This window comes from Sus scrofa, chromosome 8 (genome assembly GCF_000003025.6).
Source record: "Sus scrofa isolate TJ Tabasco breed Duroc chromosome 8, Sscrofa11.1, whole genome shotgun sequence".
In the NCBI taxonomy this organism is placed as follows: domain Eukaryota; kingdom Metazoa; phylum Chordata; class Mammalia; order Artiodactyla; family Suidae; genus Sus; species Sus scrofa.
Window position 1 is genome coordinate 87,336,837 of NC_010450.4, and position 22,952 is coordinate 87,359,788.

The 22,952-nt window shown below is 38.3% G+C and overlaps 1 protein-coding gene across 14 annotated transcripts in view; it reads right to left on the reverse strand.

Moving 5' to 3' along the window:
• Positions 1-22,952, reverse strand: part of MGST2 (microsomal glutathione S-transferase 2) — a 76,384-nt gene that overhangs the window by 18,657 nt on the left and 34,775 nt on the right. The window contains exon 1 of one of the 14 annotated variants that reach the window (XR_002346421.1): positions 8,408-8,442. The exons of the other annotated variants lie outside the window; for them this stretch is intronic. The gene's annotated coding sequence lies outside the window, so the exon portion shown is untranslated. Of the gene's footprint in view, positions 1-8,407; positions 8,443-22,952 lie in introns of those variants that run through there. 14 annotated transcript variants of the gene reach the window in all.

Genomic DNA, 22,952 nt, shown 5'->3' on the forward strand with positions numbered 1-22,952 from the left:
GAGAAAGGAAAAACCCCAGAAAATCAGCTAAATGATGACGAGATTCTCAGACTCCAGGAAAAAGACTTTAGACTGTTGATGCTGAAGATGATGCAAGACATTGGGAATAAACTGGAGGCGAAGATGGATAACTTACAGGAAAAACTGAGCAAAGAGATACAAGATATAAAACTTAAACAAGAAGAGATGCAAAATACAATAACTGAAATAAAAAATTCACTAGAAGCAGCCAACAGCTGAATACAGGAGGCAGAAGAACGAATAAGTGAGGTGGAGGACAGATTAGTGGAAATTACGGATGAGGAAAAGAAAAGAGAAAAAAGACTGAAAACAAATGAAGAGAGTCTCAGAGAACTCTGGGACAACGTGAAACATACCAACATCCATATTATAGGGGTGCCAGAAGGAAAAGAGAGAGAGAAGGAGACAGAAAAAATATTCCAAGAGAGAGCAGCCGAAAATTTCCCTCACATGGGAAATGAATCACTCACTCAAATCCAGGAAGCTCAATGAGTACCATATAAAATAAACCCAAGGAGGAACACCCCAAGACACATATTAATCAAACTGACCAAAATTAAAGACAAAGAGAAAATCTTGAAAGCAGCTAGGGAAAAGAAACAAATGACATAACAAGGGAACCCCAATAAGGTTATCAGCAGATTTTTCAACAGAAACTCTGTAGGCCAGAAGGGAGTGGCATGGAATACTTAACGTGATGAAGGGAAAAAACCTCCAACCAAGACGACTCTACCCAGCAAGGCTCTCATTCAGATTTGAAGGGGAAATCAAAAGCTTCACTGATAAGCAAAAGCTGAGAGAATTCAGCAACACTAAACCAGCCTCACAACAAATACTAAAGGAACTTCTCTAGGCATAAAAGAACAAGAGAAGAAGGGAAGAAAAAAGAGCAACAAAAACAAAGCCAAAGTAATTAATAAAATGGCAATAAGAACATACATATCAATAATTACCTTAAATCTTAATGGACTAAATGCCCCAACCAAAAGACATACACTGGCTGAATGGATACAAAAACAAGACCCATATATATGCTGTCTTCAAGAGATCCACTTCACTTCCAGGGACACATACAAATTGAAAGTGAGAGGATGGGAGAAAATATTTCATGCAAATGGGGATCAAAAGAAAGCTGGAGTAGCAATACTCATATCAGACAAAATAGACTTTAAAATGAAGAATATTTTAAGGGACAAAGAAGGTCATTACATAGTGATCAAAGGATCAATCCAAGAAGAAGATAGAACAATTTTAAATATCCACACACCCAACACAGGTTCACCACAATATGTAAGGCAACTGCTAACAACCTTAAAAGGACAAATCAACAATAACATAATAATAGCGGGGGACTTTAACACCCCACTTACAGCAATGGACAGAGCATCCAGACAGAAAATCAATAAGGAAACACAGGCCCTGAATGAAGCATTAAACCAGATGGACTTAAGAGATATTTATACGACATTCCACCCTAAAGCAACAGAATACACATTCTTCTCAAGTGCACATGGAACATTCTCTAAGATTGATCACATCCTGCACCACAAATCCAACCTTGGCAACTTTAAGAAAACTGAAATCATATCAAGCATCTTTTCCAATACACACACAATGCTATATGACTGGACATCAACAACAAGAAAAAATCTGCAAAAAACACAAACACGTGGAGACTCAACAACATGCTACTAAACAACCAATGGACCAATCACTGAAGAAATCAAAGAGGAAATTAAAAAATACCTAGAAGCAAATGACAACAAAGATACGACACTCCAAAACCTATGGGATGCAGCAAAAGCCCTTCTAACAGGGAAGTTTACAGCCATACAAGCCCACCTCAGGACACAAGAAAAAGCTCAAATAAACAAGCTAACATTACATCTAAAGCAGCTCAAGAGAGAAGAACAGACAAGACCTAAAGTTAGTAGAAGGAAAGAAATCATGAAGATCAGAGCAGAAATCAATGAAAGAGAAACAAAGAAAACCATAGAAAAGATCATGAAACAACAAGCTGGTTCTTTGAAAAGATCAACAAAATGGATAAACCCTTAGCCAGACTTATCAAACAAAAAAGAGAGAGGACTCAAATCAATACAATTAGAAATGAAAAAGGAGAAGGAACAACGGACATCACAGAAATACAAAGGATCATAAGAGACGACTACATGCAACTATATGCCAATAAAATGGAAAACCTAGAAGAAATGGACAAATGCTTAGAAAAGTACAATCTTCCAAGACTAAACCAAGACAAACTGGAAAAGATGAACAGACCAATCACAAGAACTGAAATTGAAACTGTGATTTAAAAACTTCCAACAAACAAAAGTCCAGGACCAGATGGCTTCACAGGCGAATTCTAGCAAACATTTAGAGAGGAGCTCACACCTCTCCTTCTGAAACTATTTCAAAAAATTGCAGAGGAAGGGGTACTCCCAAACGCATACTATGAGACCACCATCACTCTGATACCAAAACCAGACAAAGATACCACACAAAAAAGAAAACTACACGCCAATTTCACTGATTGATAAACATAGATGCAAAAATCCTCAACAAAATACTATCAAACTGAATCCAACAATACATTAAAAGGATTGTACATCATGATCAAGTGGGATTTATCCCAGGCATGTAAGGGCTCTTCACTATCTGCAAATCAGTCAGTGTGATACATCACATTAACAAACTGAAGAATAAAAACCATATGATCATCTCAATAGATGCAGAAAAAGCCTTTGACAAAAATCCAACACCCATTTCTGATAAAAACCCTTCAGAACGTGGGCATAGAAGGAACCTACCTCAACATGATAAAGCCCATATATGACAAACCCACAGCGAACATCATTCTCAATGATGAAAAGCTGAAAGAATTCCCACTGAGATCAGGAACAAGACAAGGATGTCTGCTCTCGCCACTACTCTTCAACGTAGTTTTGAAAGTCCTAGCCACAGCAATCAGAGAAGTAAAAGAAATGAAAGGAATCCAGATTGGAAAGGAAGAAGTAAAACTATCCCTATTTGTAGATGACATGATACTATACCTAGAGAATCCTAAACACTCTGCCAGAGAACTGTTAGAGCTCATCCACGAATTTGGCAAAGTCCCAGGACACAAAATTAATACACAGAAATCGACGGCATTTCTATACACTAACAATGAAGGAGCAGAAAAGGAAATTAGGGAAGCAATCCCGTTTACCATCGCATCCAAAAGAATAAAATACCTAGGAGTAAACCTACCTAAAGAGACAAAAGACCGGTACTCTGAAAACTGTAAGACACCGATGAAAGAAATCAAAGATGACACAAATAGATGGAAAGATATACCATGCTCGTGGATTGGAACAGTCAATATTGTCAAAACGACTATACTACCTAAGACAATCTACAGATTCAATGCATTCCCTACCAAAGTACCAAGGACATTTTTCACAAAACTCGAACCAAATATTCTAAAGTCTGTTTGGAAGCACAAAAGACCCGGAATAGCCAAAAACATCCTGAAAAAGAAAAACGGAGCTGGAGGAATCAGGCTCCTGGACCTCAGACTATACTACAAAGCAACAATCATCAAAACCGCATGGTACTGGCACAAAGACAGAAATATAGATCAGTGGAACAGGACAGAAAGCCCAGAATTCCACCCACGCACCTACAGCCAACTAATCTATGACAAAGGAGGCAAGGATATACAATGGAGAAAAGACAGCCTAGCCTGTTCAATAAGTGATGCTGGGGAAACTGGACAGCCACATGGAAAAGACTGAATTAGAACACTCCCTAACACCATACACAAAAACAAACTCCAAATGGATTAAAGACCTAGATATAAGACCAGACACTCTCAAACTCTTAGAGGAAAACTTAGGCCAAACACTCTCTGACATAAACGACAGCAACATCTTCTCAGGTCCACCTCCTAAGAGTACTGACAGTAAAAACAAAAATAAACAAATGGGACCTAATGAAACTTAAAAGTTTCTGCACAGCAAAGGAAACCTTAAACAACACGAAAAGGCAACCCACAGAATGGGAGAAAATCTTTGGAAGTGAATCAACTGACAAGGGATTGATCTCCAAAATTTATAAGCACCTTCTGCAGCTCCATACCAAAAAAACATACAACCCCATCAAGAAATGGGCAGAAGATCTAAACAGACAGTTCTCCAAAGAAGACATACAGATGGCCAAGAAACACATGAAAAGATGTTCGACATCACTCATTATTAGAGAAATGCAAATCAAAACCACTCTGAGGTACCACATTACACCAGCCAGAATGGCCATCCTCAAAACATCTACAAACAATAAGTGCTACAGAGGGTGTGGAGAAAAAGGAACCCTACTACACTGTTGGTGGGATTGTACATTGGTGCAACCACTGTGGAAAGCAGTATGGACATGCCTCAGAAAACTAAACATAGAACTACCATTTGTTCCAGCCATCCCACTCCTGGGCATCTATCCAGAGAAAACCATGACTCGCAAAGACACATGTACTCCAATGTTCATTGCAGCATTATTATTTTTATTTTTTTATTTTTATTTTTTTTTTTTTTTTGTTGTTGTTATTGTTGCTATTCTTGGGCCGCTCCCGGCATATGGAGTTCCAGGCTAGGTTGAATCGAGCTGTAGCACGCTACGCAGAGCCAACGCGGGATCGAGCCGCGTCTGCAACTACACAAGCTCACGCACGGATCCTTAACCATGAGCAAGGAACAACCGCAACTCATGGTTCCTAGTCGGATTGTTACCATGGCACACGGAATCTTTTTTTTATTTTTTTTTTTTTTTTTTTTTTTTTTTTTTTTTTTGTTATTGTTGTACATTGCAGCAATACAAACATGGAAACAACCTAAATGTCCATTGACAGAGGAGTGGATCCAGAAGATGTGGTACATATACACAATGGAATATTACTCAGCCATTAAAAAGAACGAAATACCAGCATTTTTTGCAACATGGATGGACCTAGAAACTGTCATGCTAAGTGAAGTCAGCCATATGATGAGATACCAACATCAACTGCTTTCACTGACATGTGGAATCTGAAAAAAGGACAGACTGAACTTCTTTGCAGAACAGATGCTGACGCACAGACATTGAAAAACTTATGGTCTCTGGAGGAGACAGCTTGGGGGGTGGGGGATGTGCCTGGGCTGTGGGATGGAAATCCTGCGAAATCAGATTGTTATGATCATTATACAACCACAGATGTGATAAATTCATTTGAGTAATAAAAATAAATAATTAAATAAAATTTTAAAAAAGCAAAAAAAACATGAAAGCAATATAACAGATCTATGGGATAATATACAGCAAGCCAATCTATACATAATAGGGCTATGGAGAAGGAAAGGAGATTGAAAATATTTTTGAAGAAATTATGGGTCAAAAAAATTTTTTCCAAATTTAAAGGAAACAGATATCAAGATTCAGGAAGTACAGAGGGCCCCAAACAAGTTGGAACCCACATAGACTGACACCAAGACATATTATTTAAAAAATGGCAAAAGTTAAAGGAAGGATTCTAAAGGCAGCAGGAGAAAAGCAAAGCCTTAATTATAAGGGAACCCCCATAAGGCTATCAGCTGATTTCTCTACAGAAATACTATAGGCCAGAAGAGAGTGGCAAAATATATTCAAAGTTCCAAAAGGGAAAAATTTACAGCCAAGAATACTCTACCCAGCAAGAATATCATTTAAAATAGGAGGAGAAATATAGAATTTCTTCAACAAACAAGAACTGAAAGGCTACAGCAATACTAAATCCAATTCTAGAAGAAATAATGAAAGGACTTCTCTAAATTAAAAAAAAAGAAGAAATAGGATAGAGGAAATCATGATTGGAAAGCAATCACTTAAATAAGCCAGTATACATATCTAAAAGAACCAAAAAAAAAAAAAAACCTAATGTAAAAGTGATGATAAACACAAGGAACAGCAAAAGGAGAAACATAAAGAAGTTTAAAAAAAAAAAAAAAAGGACTTCAAAATCATAAAATGTAAGTAAGAAAAATAAGAAAGTCCAGACTTTTTTCCTTACATGTGTTTGAGCCTATATGACTATCAAGCCTAAGCAAGCAGATATAGGAAGGGGTTAATATACTTGAAAAACAGGGCAACCACAAATCAAAATCAAACATTACATTCATAAAGACTAGAAAGAAAAGAACACAAGCATAAAATAAAAGGAAATCATCCAACCCCCCCCAAAAAAAGGAAAGGAAAGGAACAAAGGAGAGACAGAATAAACCTTGGAAAGCAAGGTTTTAAATGGCAATAAATATACATTTATCAATAATGACCTTAAATATCAATGGACTGAATGCTCCAATCAAAAGACATAGAGTGGCAGACTGGATTAAAGAGCAAGAGCTTACAACATGCTGACTACAAGAGACTCACCTAAGGGCAAAGGACACATATAAATTGAAGTGAGGAGATGGAAAAATACATTTCATGTGAATGGAAAAGAAAGGAAAGCAGGAGTTGCAATACTCATATCAGACAAAAAAGACTTTAAAATGAAGGCCATAAAGAAAGTCAATGAAGGACACTATTTAGGATATTACCATCATCAATATATGTGCCCCTAATATAGGAGAACCCAGATACATACAACAAATACAAACAGACAGAAAATGAGAAAGTGATGGGAATGCAATAATAGTAGGAGACTTTAACACCCCACTCACATCAATGGACAGATCCTCTAGACAGAAAATCAATAAGGCAAGAGAGACCCTAAAAGACACAATAGAAAAGTTAGACTTCACTAACATTTTCAGGACATTACACCCAAATAAAATGAGAATATTTCATTCTTTTCAGGTGCACATGGAACATTCCCAAGGAGTTACCACATACTGGACCACAAAATTAACTTCAATGAATTGAAGACTATAGAAATTAGGAGTTCCCATCATGGCACAGAAGAATCTGACTAGGAACCATGAGGTTGTGAGTTCAATCCCTGGCCTCGCTCAATGGGTTCAGGATCTGGCATTGCCATGAGCTGTGGTGTAGGTCATGGACGAAGCTCAGATCCTGAATTGCTGTGGCATAGGCCAGCGGCAACAGCTCCAATTCAACCCCTAGGCTGGGAACCTCTATATGCTGTGAGTATGGCACTAAAAAGACATGAGACCAAAAAAAAAAAAAAAAATTATTTCAAGTATCTTCTCTGACCACAATGGCATGTAACTAGAAAACAACCACAAGAAAGGAAATGAGAAAAAACTGACTACAGGGAGACTAAACAGCATGCTACTAAAAAACAAATGGGTCAATGATGAAATCAAAAAGGAAATTTAAAAATACCTCAAAACAAATGATAATGAAGACACAACCATCCAAAAGGTATGGGATGCTGCAAAAGCAGTGCTTAGAGGAAAGTTCATAGCAATACAGGCCCTCATCAAAAAAGAAGAAAAATTTCAAATCAGTAATTTAACCCACTACCTAAAAGAATTAGAAAAAGAACAAACACAACCTAAAGTCAGCAGAAAGAAGGAAAACGTAAATAGCAGAGAGGAAATCAATAAAATAGAGACTGAAGAAACAATAGAAAAAAAATCAATAAAAGCAAGAGCTGGTCCTTTGAAAAGGTAAACAAAATTGACAAACCTTCTGGCCAGACTCACTAAGAAGAGGAGAGAAAGAACTCAAACAAAATAAGAAATGAAAAAGGAGAAATCTCAACGGATACTGCAGCAATACAAAACAAAAAACAAAAAAACATAAGGGAATACTATGACCAATTGTATGCCAACAAATTGGACAACCTAGAAGAAATGGGACAACTTTCTAGAGACATACAGCCTGCAAAAATTGAATCAAGAAGAAACAGATCAACTGAACAGACAGATCACTAGAAATGAAACTGAATTATATAATAAAAACACACCCTACACACAAAAGTCCTGGACCAGATGGCTTCACAGGCAAATTCTACCAAACATACAAAGAACTTGTACCCACTGGTCTTAAACTTTTCCAAAAGGTCAAAGAAGGAGGAATACTCCCAAAGACATTCTATGAAGCCATCATCACCCAAATACCAAAACCAAAGATACTACCAAAAAAGAAAATTATAGGCCAGTATCTTTCACCGATATAGTTGCAAAAATTTTAAACAAGGGCCAACCAAATACAACAACATATAAAAAGATCATACCCCACAACCAAGTGGGATTCATCCCAGGTTCACAAGGATGGTTCAACATAAGCAAATCAATCAACATTATGCACCACATTAACAAAAGTCAAAAAAACACATGATCATCTCAATAATGCAGAAAAAGCATTTGACAAAGTCCAACATCCATTCATGATAAAAACTCTTAGCAAAGTGGGTATAGAGGGAACATACCTTAACATAATAAAAGACATTTACGGCAAACTCACAGCCAGTGTAACACTCAATGAAGAAAAACTGAGAGCCTTCCAGCTGAAATCTGGAACAAGACAAGGATGCCCACTCTCACTATTTCTATTGGACATAGTGTTGGAAGTCCTAGCCACAGTAATCAGACAAACAAAAGAAATCATAGGTATCCAAATCTGAAAGGAAGAGGTAAAATCGTCACTGTATACAGATGGCATGATACTATACAGAGAAAATCCTAAGGACTCCACACAAAAACTACTAGAACTGATCAATGAATTCAGCAAAGTAGCAGGATACAAGATTAACATTCAGAAATTGGTTGCATTTCTGCATACTAACAAAAAAATATTAGAAAAATACAAAAATACAATTCCTTTTAAAATCACACCCCAAAAAATTAAATACCTAGGAATAAACCTGACTAGGAGGTCAAAGACTTATATGCTGAGAACTATAAAATGTTATGTTGGAGTTTCTGTCATGCGCAGCAGAAATGAATCTGAATAGTAACCATGAGGTTGCGGGTTTGATCCCTAGCCTCGCTCAGTGGATTAAGGATTGGTGTTACCATGAACTATGGCATAGGTCACAGACACAGCTCGGATCCCACATTGCTGTGGCTGTGGCTGGCAGCTGTAGCTCCAATTGGACCCCTAGCCTGGGAACCTCCACATGCCACTAGTGTGGCTCTATTAAAAAAAAAAAAAAAAGCAAACATATAATAAAAAGATAAAATGTTAATCAAGGAAATTAAAGGGGATTCAAAGAAATGGGAAGATGTTCCATGCTCTTGGATTGGAAGAGTTAATATTGTAAAAATGTCCATACTACCCAAAGCAATCTACAAATTCAATGCAATCCCTATCAAATTACCCATCACATTTTTCAAAGAACTACAACAAACAATCCAAACATTTATATGCAACCACAAAAGAACCAGAATTGCCAAAGCAATCCTGGGGAACAAAAACAAGCAGGAGGCATAACTCTCCCAGACTTCAGACAATATTACAAAGCCACAGTCATCAAGACACTGTGGTACTGGTACTAAAACAGACATACGGACCAATGGAACAGAATGGAGAACCCAGAAATAGACCCAGACACCTATGGTCAATTAATCCTTGACAAAGGAGGCAAGAATATAAACTGGGGAAAAGAGAGTCTCTTCATCAAGTGGTCTTGGGAAAACTGGACAGCTACATGTAAATCAACAGAACTGGAACACACCCTCATACCACACATGAAAATAAACTCAAAATGGCTTAAAGACCTAAACATAAGACAACACATCTTAAAATTCCTAGAAGAGCACATAGGCAAAACATTCTCTAACATCAACCTTACAAGTGTTTTCTTAGGTCAGTCTCCCAAGATAGCAGAAATAAAAACAAAAATAAACCAATGGGACCTAATCAAACGTAAAGCTTTTGCACAGCAAAGGGAGCCATAAAAAAAAAAAAAAAAAAAGAGAGAGAGAGAGAGACAACTTACAGAATGGGAGAAGATAGTTTCAGATGATGCAACTGACAAGGGCTTAATCTCTAAAATATACCAACAACTTACATGGCTCAACAGCAAAAAAGCCAACAACCCAACTGCAAAATGGGCAAAAGACCTGAATAGACATTTCTCCAAAGATATACAGATGGCCAACAAGCACATGAAAAAATGCTCAACATCACTAACTAGAGAAATGCAAATCAAAACTACGATAAGGTACCACCTCACAACAGTCAGAGTGGTCATCATTAACAACTCAACAAATAACAAATGCTGGAGATGGTGTGGAGAAAAGGGAACCCTCCTACATGTTGGTGTGAATGTAAATTAGGACAACCACTATGGAAAACAGTTTGGAGACACCTCAGAAAACTAAATATAGAACTACCGTATGACCTAGCAATCCCACTCTTTGCCATATATCCAGGCCAAACTTTCCTTGAAAAAGATACATACTCCCCAATGTTCATAGCAGCACTATTCACAATAAGCAAGACATGGAAACAATCTAAATGTCCATCAACAGATGAATGGATTAAGGAGATGTGGTATAGATACACAATGGCATACTACTCGGCCATAAAACAAGAATAAAATAATGCCATTTGCAGCAACATGGATGAACTAGAGACTCATACTAAGTGAAGTAAGTGATAAAAAGAAAGACAAATACCATATGATATCACTTATATCTGGAATCTAATATATGGCACAGATGAACCTACCTACAGAAAGGAAACAAACTCATGGACATGGAGAACAGACTTGTGGTTGCCAAGGGAGAGAGGGAACGAGGGGGACGGACAGGGAATTTGGGGTTAGTAGATGCCAACTATTGCATTTGGAGTGGATAAGCAATGACATCCTGCTGTACAGCACAGGGAACCATATCTAGTCACTTGGGATGGAACACGATGGAAGATAATTTGGAAAAATTACTGGGTCACTTTGGTATACAGCAGAAATTGACCAAACAATGTATATAGACTATAACAGAAAAAATAAAAACCTAAAAAAATAGAATGAAACTGTATACCTGTCTTACACCATACACAAAAATTCAACTCAAAATGGATTAAAGACTTAAACATAAAACTTAAAACAATAAAACTCATAAAAGACACAGGAGAAAATATCCTTGACATTAGCCTTAGCAATGATTTTTTGCATTTGATAGTAAAAGCAAAGGCAACAGCAAAAAATAAACGAGTGGAACTACATCCAACTAAAAAGCTTCTTCAAAGCAAAGAAAACCACCAGATGAAAAGACAACCTATGCAATGGGAAAAAATATTCATAAACCATACCATATTTTCTACAAGTGGTTACTATACAAAATATACAAAGAACACATATGACTCAACAGCTAAGAAAACCAAATAACCCAATTAAGAAATTGGCAAATAGCTTCACCAACAGAAAACTAACAGTTATCACACTTTTTAATTTTTATCAGTCTGATAGTAAACTTAAAAGGAAAAATTATTAACACCCCACCCCACCCCCAAACCACATGGAGCGCCATATGAAATCACTTATAACTGGAATCTAATATCCAGCACAAATGAACATCTCCTCAGAAAAGAAAATCATGGACTTGGAGAAAAGACTTGTGGCTGCCTGATGGGAAGGGGGGGAGTGGGAGGGATCGGGAGCTTGGGCTTATCAGACACAACTTAGAATAGATTTACAAGGAGATCCTGCTGAATAGCATTGAGAACTTTGTCTAGATATTCATGTTGCAACAGAAGAAAGGGTGGGGGAAAAAATGTAATTGTAATGTATACATGTAAGGATAACCTGACCCCCTTGCTGTACAGTGGGAAAGTAAAAAAAAAAATTATAAAAAAAAAAAAAAAGAAATTGGCAAATAAATAGAAAAGATATTTTTCCAAAGATGTAAATGATCAACAGGTACACGAAAAGGGAGAAAATATTTGCAAATAAAGTGACCAACAAGGGATTAATTTCCAAAATATAAAAACACCCACAGCTCAATATCAAAAAACAATCAAAAAATGGGCATAAGGAATTCCCACTGTGGCCCAGCAGAAACAATCTGACTAGTATTGATGAGGATGTGGATTGGATCCCTTGTCTCGCTCAGTAGGTTAAATTGCAGTTGCTGTGTGCTATGGTGTGTAGGCCGGCAGCTACAGCTCTGATTCAACCCCTAGCCTGGGAATTTCCATTTCTCCAAAGACAACATACAAATGGCCAAATGACCAAGGACACATGACAAGGGAAGATGGCAAAGTAGCATGACAGAAGGCTCATCTATTCCTACAAATAAATTGAAAATACAGGTATATGTAGAACCATTCGCACAGAAAATTTGCAAAAAAACACAAGACCTCAAGATTACAATAGCTCAAGAAAAACATCATAAAACCAAGTAGGACATAAGAAAGAAGAAGAACAAGAGAAAAAGAATCAAAAGAAATTGAGATGGGACCTACTCTCCCAGGAGGGAGCTGGAAAGAAGAAAAGCTCCTGCGACCCCACCATCAATGAGATCAGCCAAAAACAGAGGAGGAACTCTAGACAAATGGAAACAGTCCTCCACAAACCGGCAGTGCTGTGGACAATGGGCAACTATAGGTGGGTGCCAGCAGGTGTTGGAAACTAAAATTTGGCCTTAAAGATCAGACACAAAGAGGGAGCCGGGGCCGGCTATGTGGGGAAAAAACTGGAGTTGGCCACGCACAAACAGCCTGGAGGGTCTACAGCATAGGGTGACCACAATGGAGAGCATCTAAGCAGAGGCAATCCAGTCAGGCTTCGAGATTAGACCCCATTGTTTGGGGGTGCTGGAAGGGGCAGGATCCACCACTACAGCCTTGTTCCCTATACCCACTTACTCAAGCTGCAGGAACACTGCCTGCCTCAGCTCAGAAACAGCATGGCCTAGTGGCTGCCCAGCAATGGCTGGGAAGCAGCCCCGCCCTTAGGGCTGTAGACTTCTTGGAGCAGGTGGATAACCACCTGGGGGAATAATACAAGTTCCCAGTTGCAGCCAGCAGGGACCCTGCACTAGCGGAGCCCAACCTGCGACAGAAGAGCTGTCAGCAGTATCAGGTGCTCAAGGCACCCCCCACCCCCACCCCCAGGACAAGAGATTAGGGGAAACACAGATGCTCTGGCTCCACCCAGAGAATCTGCAGGGGCTCTGACCTGCAGGGCAGTGCCAGAAAAGCTGCTGGCAGCAGCACTCATTTCCTGCCACAGCAATGACTTGCTTGAGCAGTGAAGACACAGGAGTCTCAGCTCCGCCCAGAGAGGCAGCGCCATTCTCTGAGAGGGCCACCAGTGCCTACTTCCTGCTGATCAGAGAAAACACATGGACCTTGGCTCCAGCCATGGACTCTACAGAGGCTCACACCAGCAAAGCAGCACCAGAAAAACTGCTTTGGCAGTGCCCACTTTCCGCAAAAGCAATAACCTGCTTGAGCAGGGAAAACATAGGCAAACAGGCATCTCAGCTCTGCCCAGAGAATCTGCAGAGGCTTGGGCCAGGGCAGCAGTAGCCGTTTCCATGAGAGGGCTCCCAGTGGCCACTCCCTGTCAAACAGGGAAAACACAGGTGCCTCAGTTTCACCCAGAGAATCCACAGAAGCTTGCACCAGAAAAGCTGCTGGCGGCAGCACCCATTTCCACAAGAGGGCTGTCAGTGCCTGCTCTCCGACAGAGTTGTGGGCTGCCCAACCAGCAAAAAGCACAAGATACAGGACCCCTGCCAGTGACCCTGTGAAGGTTCACATCAATGGCACTTTCCACACCAAGGGAGCTAGAGGAGGTCTGTTAAACTACACTCCAATCTGCAGGGCCACAGAGAGCACTCCTACCAAGGCAGGGGGAGGGACCACCAGAAACACATCCTGTGGCTAAAGAGAGAGCCTGTGAGCAACAATCAGGGAGAAGCCCCCCAACCCTGAGACTTAGAGAGACACCCCTAGAGTGACCAAGCAAGGAGTACCAGCACAACAGCAGCAACTGCTCCTATATTTACAGAGAGCAATCCCTAGAGCCTACCCAGCAAAGAGGTACATGTGAGTCACTACCACCCCTGAGAACTCCAGGACAGGGCACCTGCTTCAGCATTTACATACCAACTGTTAAGGGAACGATAAACAGAAAGGTAGACACTATGAGACAACGAGAAGCAGATTTCAGACAAAGGAACAAGACCAAAACACGCAAAAACCGCTAAATGATGATAGGCAATTTACCTGAAAAAGAATTCAGAGTGATGACAATAAAGATGATCCCAAATCTTAGAAAAAGAACAGAGACACAGATCAAGAACTTAAAAGAGATGTTTAACAAAGAGAGGATTTGAAGAGCAAAATGAATAGTGCAATAGCTGAAATTAAAAGTAATCTAGAAGGAACCCATAGCAGGTTAATGGAGGCAGAAGAACCAGTAAGTGAGGTGGAAGAGAGTATGGTAGAAATCACTGCTACAGAAAAGAATAAAGAAAAAAGAATGAAAAAAAAAAACTGAGGAGAGTCTAAGAAAAGTCTGGGACAACATTAAATGTACCAATATTTGAATCATAGGGGTTCTACAAGGGGAAGAGGGGAGGCAGAGAAAATATTGGAAGATATTATAACCAAAAATTTCCCAAAGATGGAAAAGGAAACACTCAAGTGGAAGAAGCACAAAGAATTCCATACAAAATAAACTCCAGAAGAAATACAGCAAGACACATACTAACCAAACTGACAAAAATTAAGTTCAAAGAAAAAATATTAAGAGCCGCAAGGGCAAATGCAAGGGAATTCTCACAAGGATAACAATGACCTCTCAGCAGAAACTCTACAAACAAGCCAGAAGGGAATGGCAAAATATGTTTGAGGTGATGAAGATGAGGAACCTAGAACCTTGAATACTCTACCCAGAAAAGCTCTCATTCAGATTTGATGGAGAGATCAAAAGCTTCACTGACAAGCAAAATCTAGGAGAATTCAGCACCTCCAAACCAACTCTAGTTCAACTACTAAAGGAACTTAAGAAGAAAAGGAAAAGCCATATTTAGAAATAAGAATATTAAGGATAAAGAAGCTCACTGAAAAGGCAAAGATAAAAGTAGGAAATCACCCATTGACAAATGTGATACCTAAACTAGCAAGCATAGGAAGAGAAGAGGACAAAATGCAGAACATTGAAACTGTATTTGAATTTAAGGAGACCAACAAGATGAAACAATTTTGCACACATATAGTTGGATATATCAAAATATAAGGGGAACCACTTGTCAAATAACTAATGGTCACAAGCATAAAAAGAAAAACCAAGCAAACACAACACTAAACATGGTCAGCAAATCATAAGAAAAGATAATAAAAAGAGAAAGGGAAGAAAAAAGACGCAAAATAGAAATCCAAAAAATAACTTTTTGTTGTTGTTGTTGCTTTTTAGGGCTGCACCCATGGCACATGGAGGTTCCCAGGCTAGGGGTCCAATTGGAGGTACAGCTGCCGACCTATGCCACAGCCACAGCAACACAGGATCTGAGCTGCATCTGCAACCTACACCACAGCTCATGGCAATGCCAGATCCTTAAGGCACTGAGTGAGACCAGGGATCAAACCTGCAACCTCATGGTTCCTATTGGATTCGTTTCCTCTGTGCCAGGATGGGAACTCCCCAAAAAAGACTTTAAGGAAATGATAATAAATACATACTTATCCATAATTACATGGAATGTAAATGGATTAAATGCTCCAACTAAAAGAAAAAGACTAGCTGAATGGATTCAAAAGCAAGACCCATATATATGCTGTCTACAGGAGATCCACTTCAGATCTAAGAACATGTACAGACAAAGTGAGGAAATGGAATAAAATATTACATGCAAATGGAAATTATAGAAAAGCAGGAGTATCAATATTCATATCAGACAAAATAGATTTTAAACTAAAGAAGGTCACAAGAGACAAAGAAGGACATTATGTAATGATCAAAGGATCAAGAAATCAAAAGAAGAAGAAATAAAATTTTAAATATAAATATACCCAACATAGGAGTAGCACTATATATAAGGCAACTACTAACAGCCATATAACGGGAAGTTGACAATAACACAATAATAGCAGGGGACTTTTAACACCCCACTTATAGCAATAGACAGATCATCTGGACAGAAAATCAGCAAGAAAACACAGGCCGTAAATGAAACACTAGACCAAATAAACTTAACTGATATCTATACAACTTTTCACCCCAAAGCAACAGAATACACTTTCTTCTCAAGTGCATACAGATTGGGCCACAGATCAAGCCTTAATAAATTTTTAAAAATTGAATTATTTCAAGCATTTTCACTGATCATATTGCTGCAAGACTAGAAATAAACTATAAGAAAAAAAAAACCAGCAAAACCCACAAACTCTTGGAAACAATATGCTACTAAACAACCAATGTATCATTGAAGAAATCAAAGAGGAAATTAAAAGATACATAGAGACAAATGACAATGAAGATACAACAATCCAAAACTTATGGGACACATAAAAGGCAGTTCTGAGAGGGAAGTTTATAGCAATAAAATCTCACCCCAGGAAAGAAGAAAAAAGGCAAATAAACAATATAAACTTACACCTTAACATCTAGAGAAGGAAGAAGAGACAAAGCCCAAAATTAGTTGAGGGAAAGAAATCATAAAGATGAGAGCAGAAATAAATAACATAGAGACAAAGAAAACAATTGAGAAGATCAATGAAAACAAAAGTTGGTTCTTTGGAAAGATCAACAGAATTGATAAACAGCCAGACTCATCAAGAAAAAAAAAAGGGAGTAGATTCAAATCAATAAAATTAGAAATGAAAAAGGAGAAGTTAAAACTGACACTGCAGAAATACAAAGGATCTTGAGAGACTACTATGAGAAACTGTATGCCAATAAAAAGGGATGACAAAAAAGAAATGGACAGAGTCTTACAAAGGTACAACCTACCAAGACTGAACAAGGAAAGAAGAGAAAATATGAATAGACCAATCACAAGTAATGAAATTGAAAATGTGATTTTAAAACTTCCCGAAAATCAGAAGTCCAGGACCTGATGACTTCACAGCTGAGTTCTACCAAACATTCAGAGAAGAGTTAACACTTCTTCTGAAACTTTTCCAGAAAATACCAGAAGGAACACTCCCAAGCTCATTCTGTGAAGCCATCATTACCCTGATAGCAAAAACCAGATGAAGATATAACCACAAAAAAAATTACCAGCCAGTATCACTGATGAACATAGATACAAAAATCCTCAACAAAAAACTAGTAAACCACATATGAATATACATTAAAAAGATCATACACCATGATCGAGTAGATTTATCCCAGGGATGCAAGGATTCTTCAATATCGCCAGTCTATCACCATGATACACCACATCAACAAACTTAAAAATAAAAGTCATATGATCATCTCAAGAGATGCAGAAAAAGCTTTTGACAAAATTCAAAACACATTGCTGATAAAAAAAAAAACTCTCCATAAAGTGAGCATAGAGGGGAACTACCTCAATATAATAAAATCCATTTATGACAAACCCACAGCTAACATCATTCTCAATGGTAAAAAACTGAAAGCATTTCCACTAAGATCAGGAACAAGACAAGGATGCCTTCTTTCGCTAATGATATTCAACATAGTCTTGGAAGTCCTAGCCATGGCACTCAGAGAATAAAAAGCAATAAAAGGGGGAGTTCCCGTCATGGCGCAGTGGTTAACGAATCCGACTAGGAACCATGAGGTTGCGGGTTCGGTCCCTGCCCTTGCTCAGTGGGTTAACAATCCGGCATTGCCGTGAGCTGTGGTGTAGGTCGCAGACGCAGCTCGGATCTCGCGTTGCTGTGGCTCTGGCGTAGGCCAGTGGCTACAGCTCCGCTTCAACCACTAGCCTGGGAACCTCCATATGCCACGGGAGCGGCCCAAGAAATAGCAACAACAACAACAACAACAACAACAAAAAAAAAGCAATAAAAGAATCCAAATTGGAAAGGAAGAAGTAAAACTATCACTATTTGCAGATGACATGACACTATACCTAGAAAATCCTGAAGATATTACCAGAAAACTGTTAGAGCTTATCCATGAATTTGGTAAAGTCCTATGATACAAAATTAATACACAGAAATCAATTACATTTCTATATGCTAACAATGAAAGATCAGAAAGAGAAATTCAGGAAACAATCCCATTTACCATCACATCAAAAAGAAAAAAATACCTAGGAATAAACCTGCCTGAAGAGACAAAAGACCTGTACTCTGAAAATTGTAAGATGCTGATGAAAGAAATCAAAGAACACACAAACAGATAGAAAGACATACTATGTTCTTGGATTGGAAGAATCAATATGGTCAAAATGACAATACTACCTAAGACAATCTACAGATTCAATGCAATCCCTATCAAATTACCAATGACATTCCTTATAGAATTAGAACAAAATATTTTAAAATTTGTATGGAAACACAAAAGACCTCAAATATCCAAAGCAATATTGAAAAGAAAAACAGAATTGGGAGAATCAGGCTCCCTGACTTCAGACTCTACTACAAAGCTACAGACATCAAAATGGTATGGTACTGGCACAAAAACAGAAATAGCCATCAATGGAACAGGATAGAAAGCCCAGAAATAAACCCAAACACCTATGGTCAATTAATCTATGACAAAGGAGGCAAGAACATGCAGTGGATGAAAGACAGTCTCTTCAATAAATGGTACTGGGAAAACTGGACAACAGCATGTAAGAGAATGAAATGAGAATATTGTCTAACATCATATACAAAAATAAACTCAAAATGGATTAAAGACTTAAATGTAAGGCCAAACACTATAAAACTCCTAGAGGGAAAACATAGGCAGAACACTCTTTGATATAAATCACAGCAACAGCTTGTTCCATCCACTTCCTAGGATAGACAATAAAGACACAAATAAACCAATGGGACCTACTTAAACACAAAAGCTTCTGCAGAGCAAAGGAAACCATTTAAAAAAGAAAAAGACAACCCACGGAATGGGAGAAAATTTTTGCAAATGACTCAACTGACAAAGGTTTAATCTCCAAAATATACAAACGATTCATACAACTCAACAACAAAAAAATACAACCCAACTGAAAAATGGGCAGAAGATCTAAATGCACATTTCATCAAAGACATATAGATGGCCAACAGGCACATGAAAAATGCTCAACATCACTAATTACTACAGAAATGCAAATCAAAACTATTATGAGGTACCACCCAAATCACACCAGTTAGACTGGCCATTATTAACAAGTCAACAAAAAACAAATGCTAGAAGAGGATGTGAAGAAAAGGGAACCCTCCTGCACTGCTGGTGGGAATGTAAATTGGTAACACCACTATGGAAAACAGTATGGAGGTACTTCAGAAAATTAAATACAGAATTACCATATGACCCAACAATCCCACTCCTATCCAGACAAAAATTTGATTGAAAAAGATACATGTACCCATATGTTCATCACAGCACTACCCGCAATAGTCAAGACATGGAAACAACATAAATGCCCATTGATGGATGAATGGATCAGGAAGATGTGGTACATATATACAATGGAATACTACTCAGCCATAAAAAGGACAGAATAATGCCACTTGCAGCAACATGGATGGAACTAGAGACTCTCACACTGAGTGAAGTAAGTCAGAAAGAGAAAAAGACACATATGATATCACTTATATATGGAATCTAAAATATGGCACAAGTGATCTATCTAAAAAACAGAAAAGATCATGGACATGTAAGATCGACTCATGTTTGCCAGCAGAGATGGGGAGGGAGTGGGATGGATTGGGAGTCTGGGGTTAGTAGATGAAAACTGTTTCATTTGGAGTGGATGGGCAATGAGACCCTGCTGTACAGCACAGGGAACTATATATCTCATCACTTGTGATGGAACATGATGGAGAATAATGTGAGTAAAAGAATATATATATATATATATATATATATATTCGTGTATATATACAGAAGAAATTGACAGAACATTATACATCAATCATAATAAAAAATTTTTAAAAAGAAGATATGACAAAGTACTCAACATCATTCATTATTAGAGAAATGCAAATCAAAACTATTATGAGCTACCACTTACACCAGCCAGAATGGCCATCATCAAAAAGTCGACAAACAACAAATTCTGGAGAGGGTGTGGAGAAAAGGGAACCCTCCTAAACTGTTGGTGGGAATGTAAATTGGTGCAACCGCTATGGAAAACAGTATGGAAATTTCTCAAAAAACTAAAAATAAAACTACCATTTGATCTGGCAATCCCATGCCTAGGCATCTATCCAGAGAAAACCATAATTCCAAAAGATATGTGCACCCCAATGTTCTTTGCAGCACTATTTACAAAAGCCATGACATGGAAGCAACCTAAATGTCCAGCAACAGAGGAATGGATAAGGAAGATATGATACATATATACAATGGATTAACACTAGCCATCAAAAAGATGAATTAATGGCATTTGCAGCAACATGGATGGACCTACAGATTATCATATTGAGTGAAGTTAGTGAAAGATAAACATATCATTTATATGTGGAATTAAAAAAAGGTTAGAAATGAACTTATTTGCAGGACAGAAACAGACTCACAGACTTTGTAAAATTTATGGTTGCCAGAGCAGATAGGGTGGGGCAGAGTGGGGGGTACTTTTGTAGACCCTTGTTGGGAATGTAAACTGATGCAACCACTATGAAGAACAGTATAGAGGTTCCTCAAAAAATTAAAACTAAGAACTACCATATGGTCTAGCAATCCCACTCCTGGCTATATATCCAAAGGAAACAAAATCACTATCTCAAAGAGATACCTATATTCTCATCTTCATTACAGTGATAAGAGTAGCCAAGATATGGAAACAACCTAAGTGTCAGTCAGAGGATGAATGAATAAAGAAAATGTGATTTTATATATATGTGTGTGTGTGTGTGTGTATATATATATATATAATCTCAAACATATATATATACACACACACACATATATATATAAAATAGACTATTATTCAGACTTTGAAAAAAAGAAAATTCTGCCATTTGCTTTTGCAACAACATGCATGAACCAGAAGGGCATTATGCTAAATGAAATAAGCCAGACAGAAAGAGAAAAATACTGCATAATATCCTTATATGTGAAGTCTGAAAAAATAAACTCACAGAAACAGAGTAGAATGGTGGTTGCCGGAGGCTGGGATGAGCGAAATAGAGGCTGATAAAAGGGTACAAACTTTCAGTTATTAGATGAGTAAGGTCTGAGGATCTAATATATAACATGGTAACTACAGGTGATGACACTTGACACTTTGTTGTATAACTGTAATTGGCAGCAATGGAGTAGAACTTGTGTTCTCACACACACACAAAAAAAGTAAATATGTGAAGGATAAATATTCTAAGGTAAGGGATGTGTTAACTCAATGAGGGAAATCCTTTTGCAAATTAAATATATATCAAACCACATGTTTTACACTTTAAATATCTTACTATTTTGTCAGTTACACCTCAATAAATCTGAAATAAAATTCGAACAAAAAAAGAGAGAGAAGAAAGCATAATTACAAAATATAATTCTTTTTCTAATTCTCCAAAAATCTACAGGAAATTGTGGGTGGGTCAACTTAGCCTTATTAGTTTATGACTCGACCACATAAGAAAAAACTGCCTGGTAATAATTCACCCATCTCTTAAAGGTGGGTAAGAAGACTGCATAATTAGCTGCATAGCTAAATGCTCACGGAAAGACCATGGCTGGTACAAAGTCAGAAGTGCTAATGGACATTTCCAGTCCTGCACCAGCAATGATGACAGTGAAGTGACCCACATGGCTAAGAGCCAGGAGAGCATTCATCAGACTCCTGGCAAGTCAGAAATGCAGAATACAAATGCCAAATGCTTTTTTTTTTCCCCTTGGTATTTTTAGGGCTGCACCTGCGGTATATGGAAGTTCCCATGCTAGGGGTCGAATCGGAACTACAGCTGCCAGCCTACACCACAACCACAGCAACGCCGGATCCAAGCCACGTCTGTGACCTACACCACAGCTCATGGGTGGATTCCCCCACCCACTGAGCAAGGTCAGGGATCGAATCTGCATCCTCATGGATACTAGTCAGATTCATTTCCTCTGAGCCACGATGGGAATCCCCAAATGGCAAATGCTTTATTCTTCTTTTTTTTTTTTTTTTTTTTTTTTTTTTTAAGGTCCCAAAGGCCACTAATCACCCAAGGAACATCTTGTCCAGCGCCTGGCACTGTTACCCCCGCAAACCACAGGCACAACTTTCTTGTACCCAGGGAAGTGCCAGAGATTTGTCTTTATGCTGCTTGCCATCCTCGGCATTATTTTGCTTCTGAAGGTTGCCTTCTTACCAAAGTCTTTTCAAGTTTGTAAGTTGCTATGGTAGGTTAAGCGGAAAGATATTTTATAAATGTGAATGATCAGAACAACTGCAGCTAAGTTAAAAAAAAAAAAGATTTTTTTTTTTGGAGTTCCCATCGTGGTGCAGTGGTTAACGAATCCGACTAGGAACCATGAGGTTGCCGGTTCAGTCCCTGCCCTTGCTCAGTGGGTTGATGATCCGGCGTTACCATGAGCTGTGGTGTGGGTCACAGATGCGACTTGGATCCCGCGTTGCTGTGGCTCTGGCGTAGGCCAGTGGCTACAGCTCCGATTTGACCCCTAGCCAGGGAACCTCCATATGCCACGGGAGCAGCCCAAGAAATAGCAAATAGACAAAAAAAAAAAAAAAAAAAAAAAAATTTCTTTTTCCTCAGTTAAATCCATGGACCTGTTTCCATGAGGTAAAAGAGAGTAAGAGCAGAATGCTTTATTTTCCAGCTCATTGGAATTTCATTATGATCCTTTCTGGAAACAAAACACAATTGTCCCTCTTTTATCTAGGCTTATAAGACACCTTAAATTATTCCAACTTTAAGGGTTGAGTTTTTCCATAACAGGACTCAAAATTAGCCAT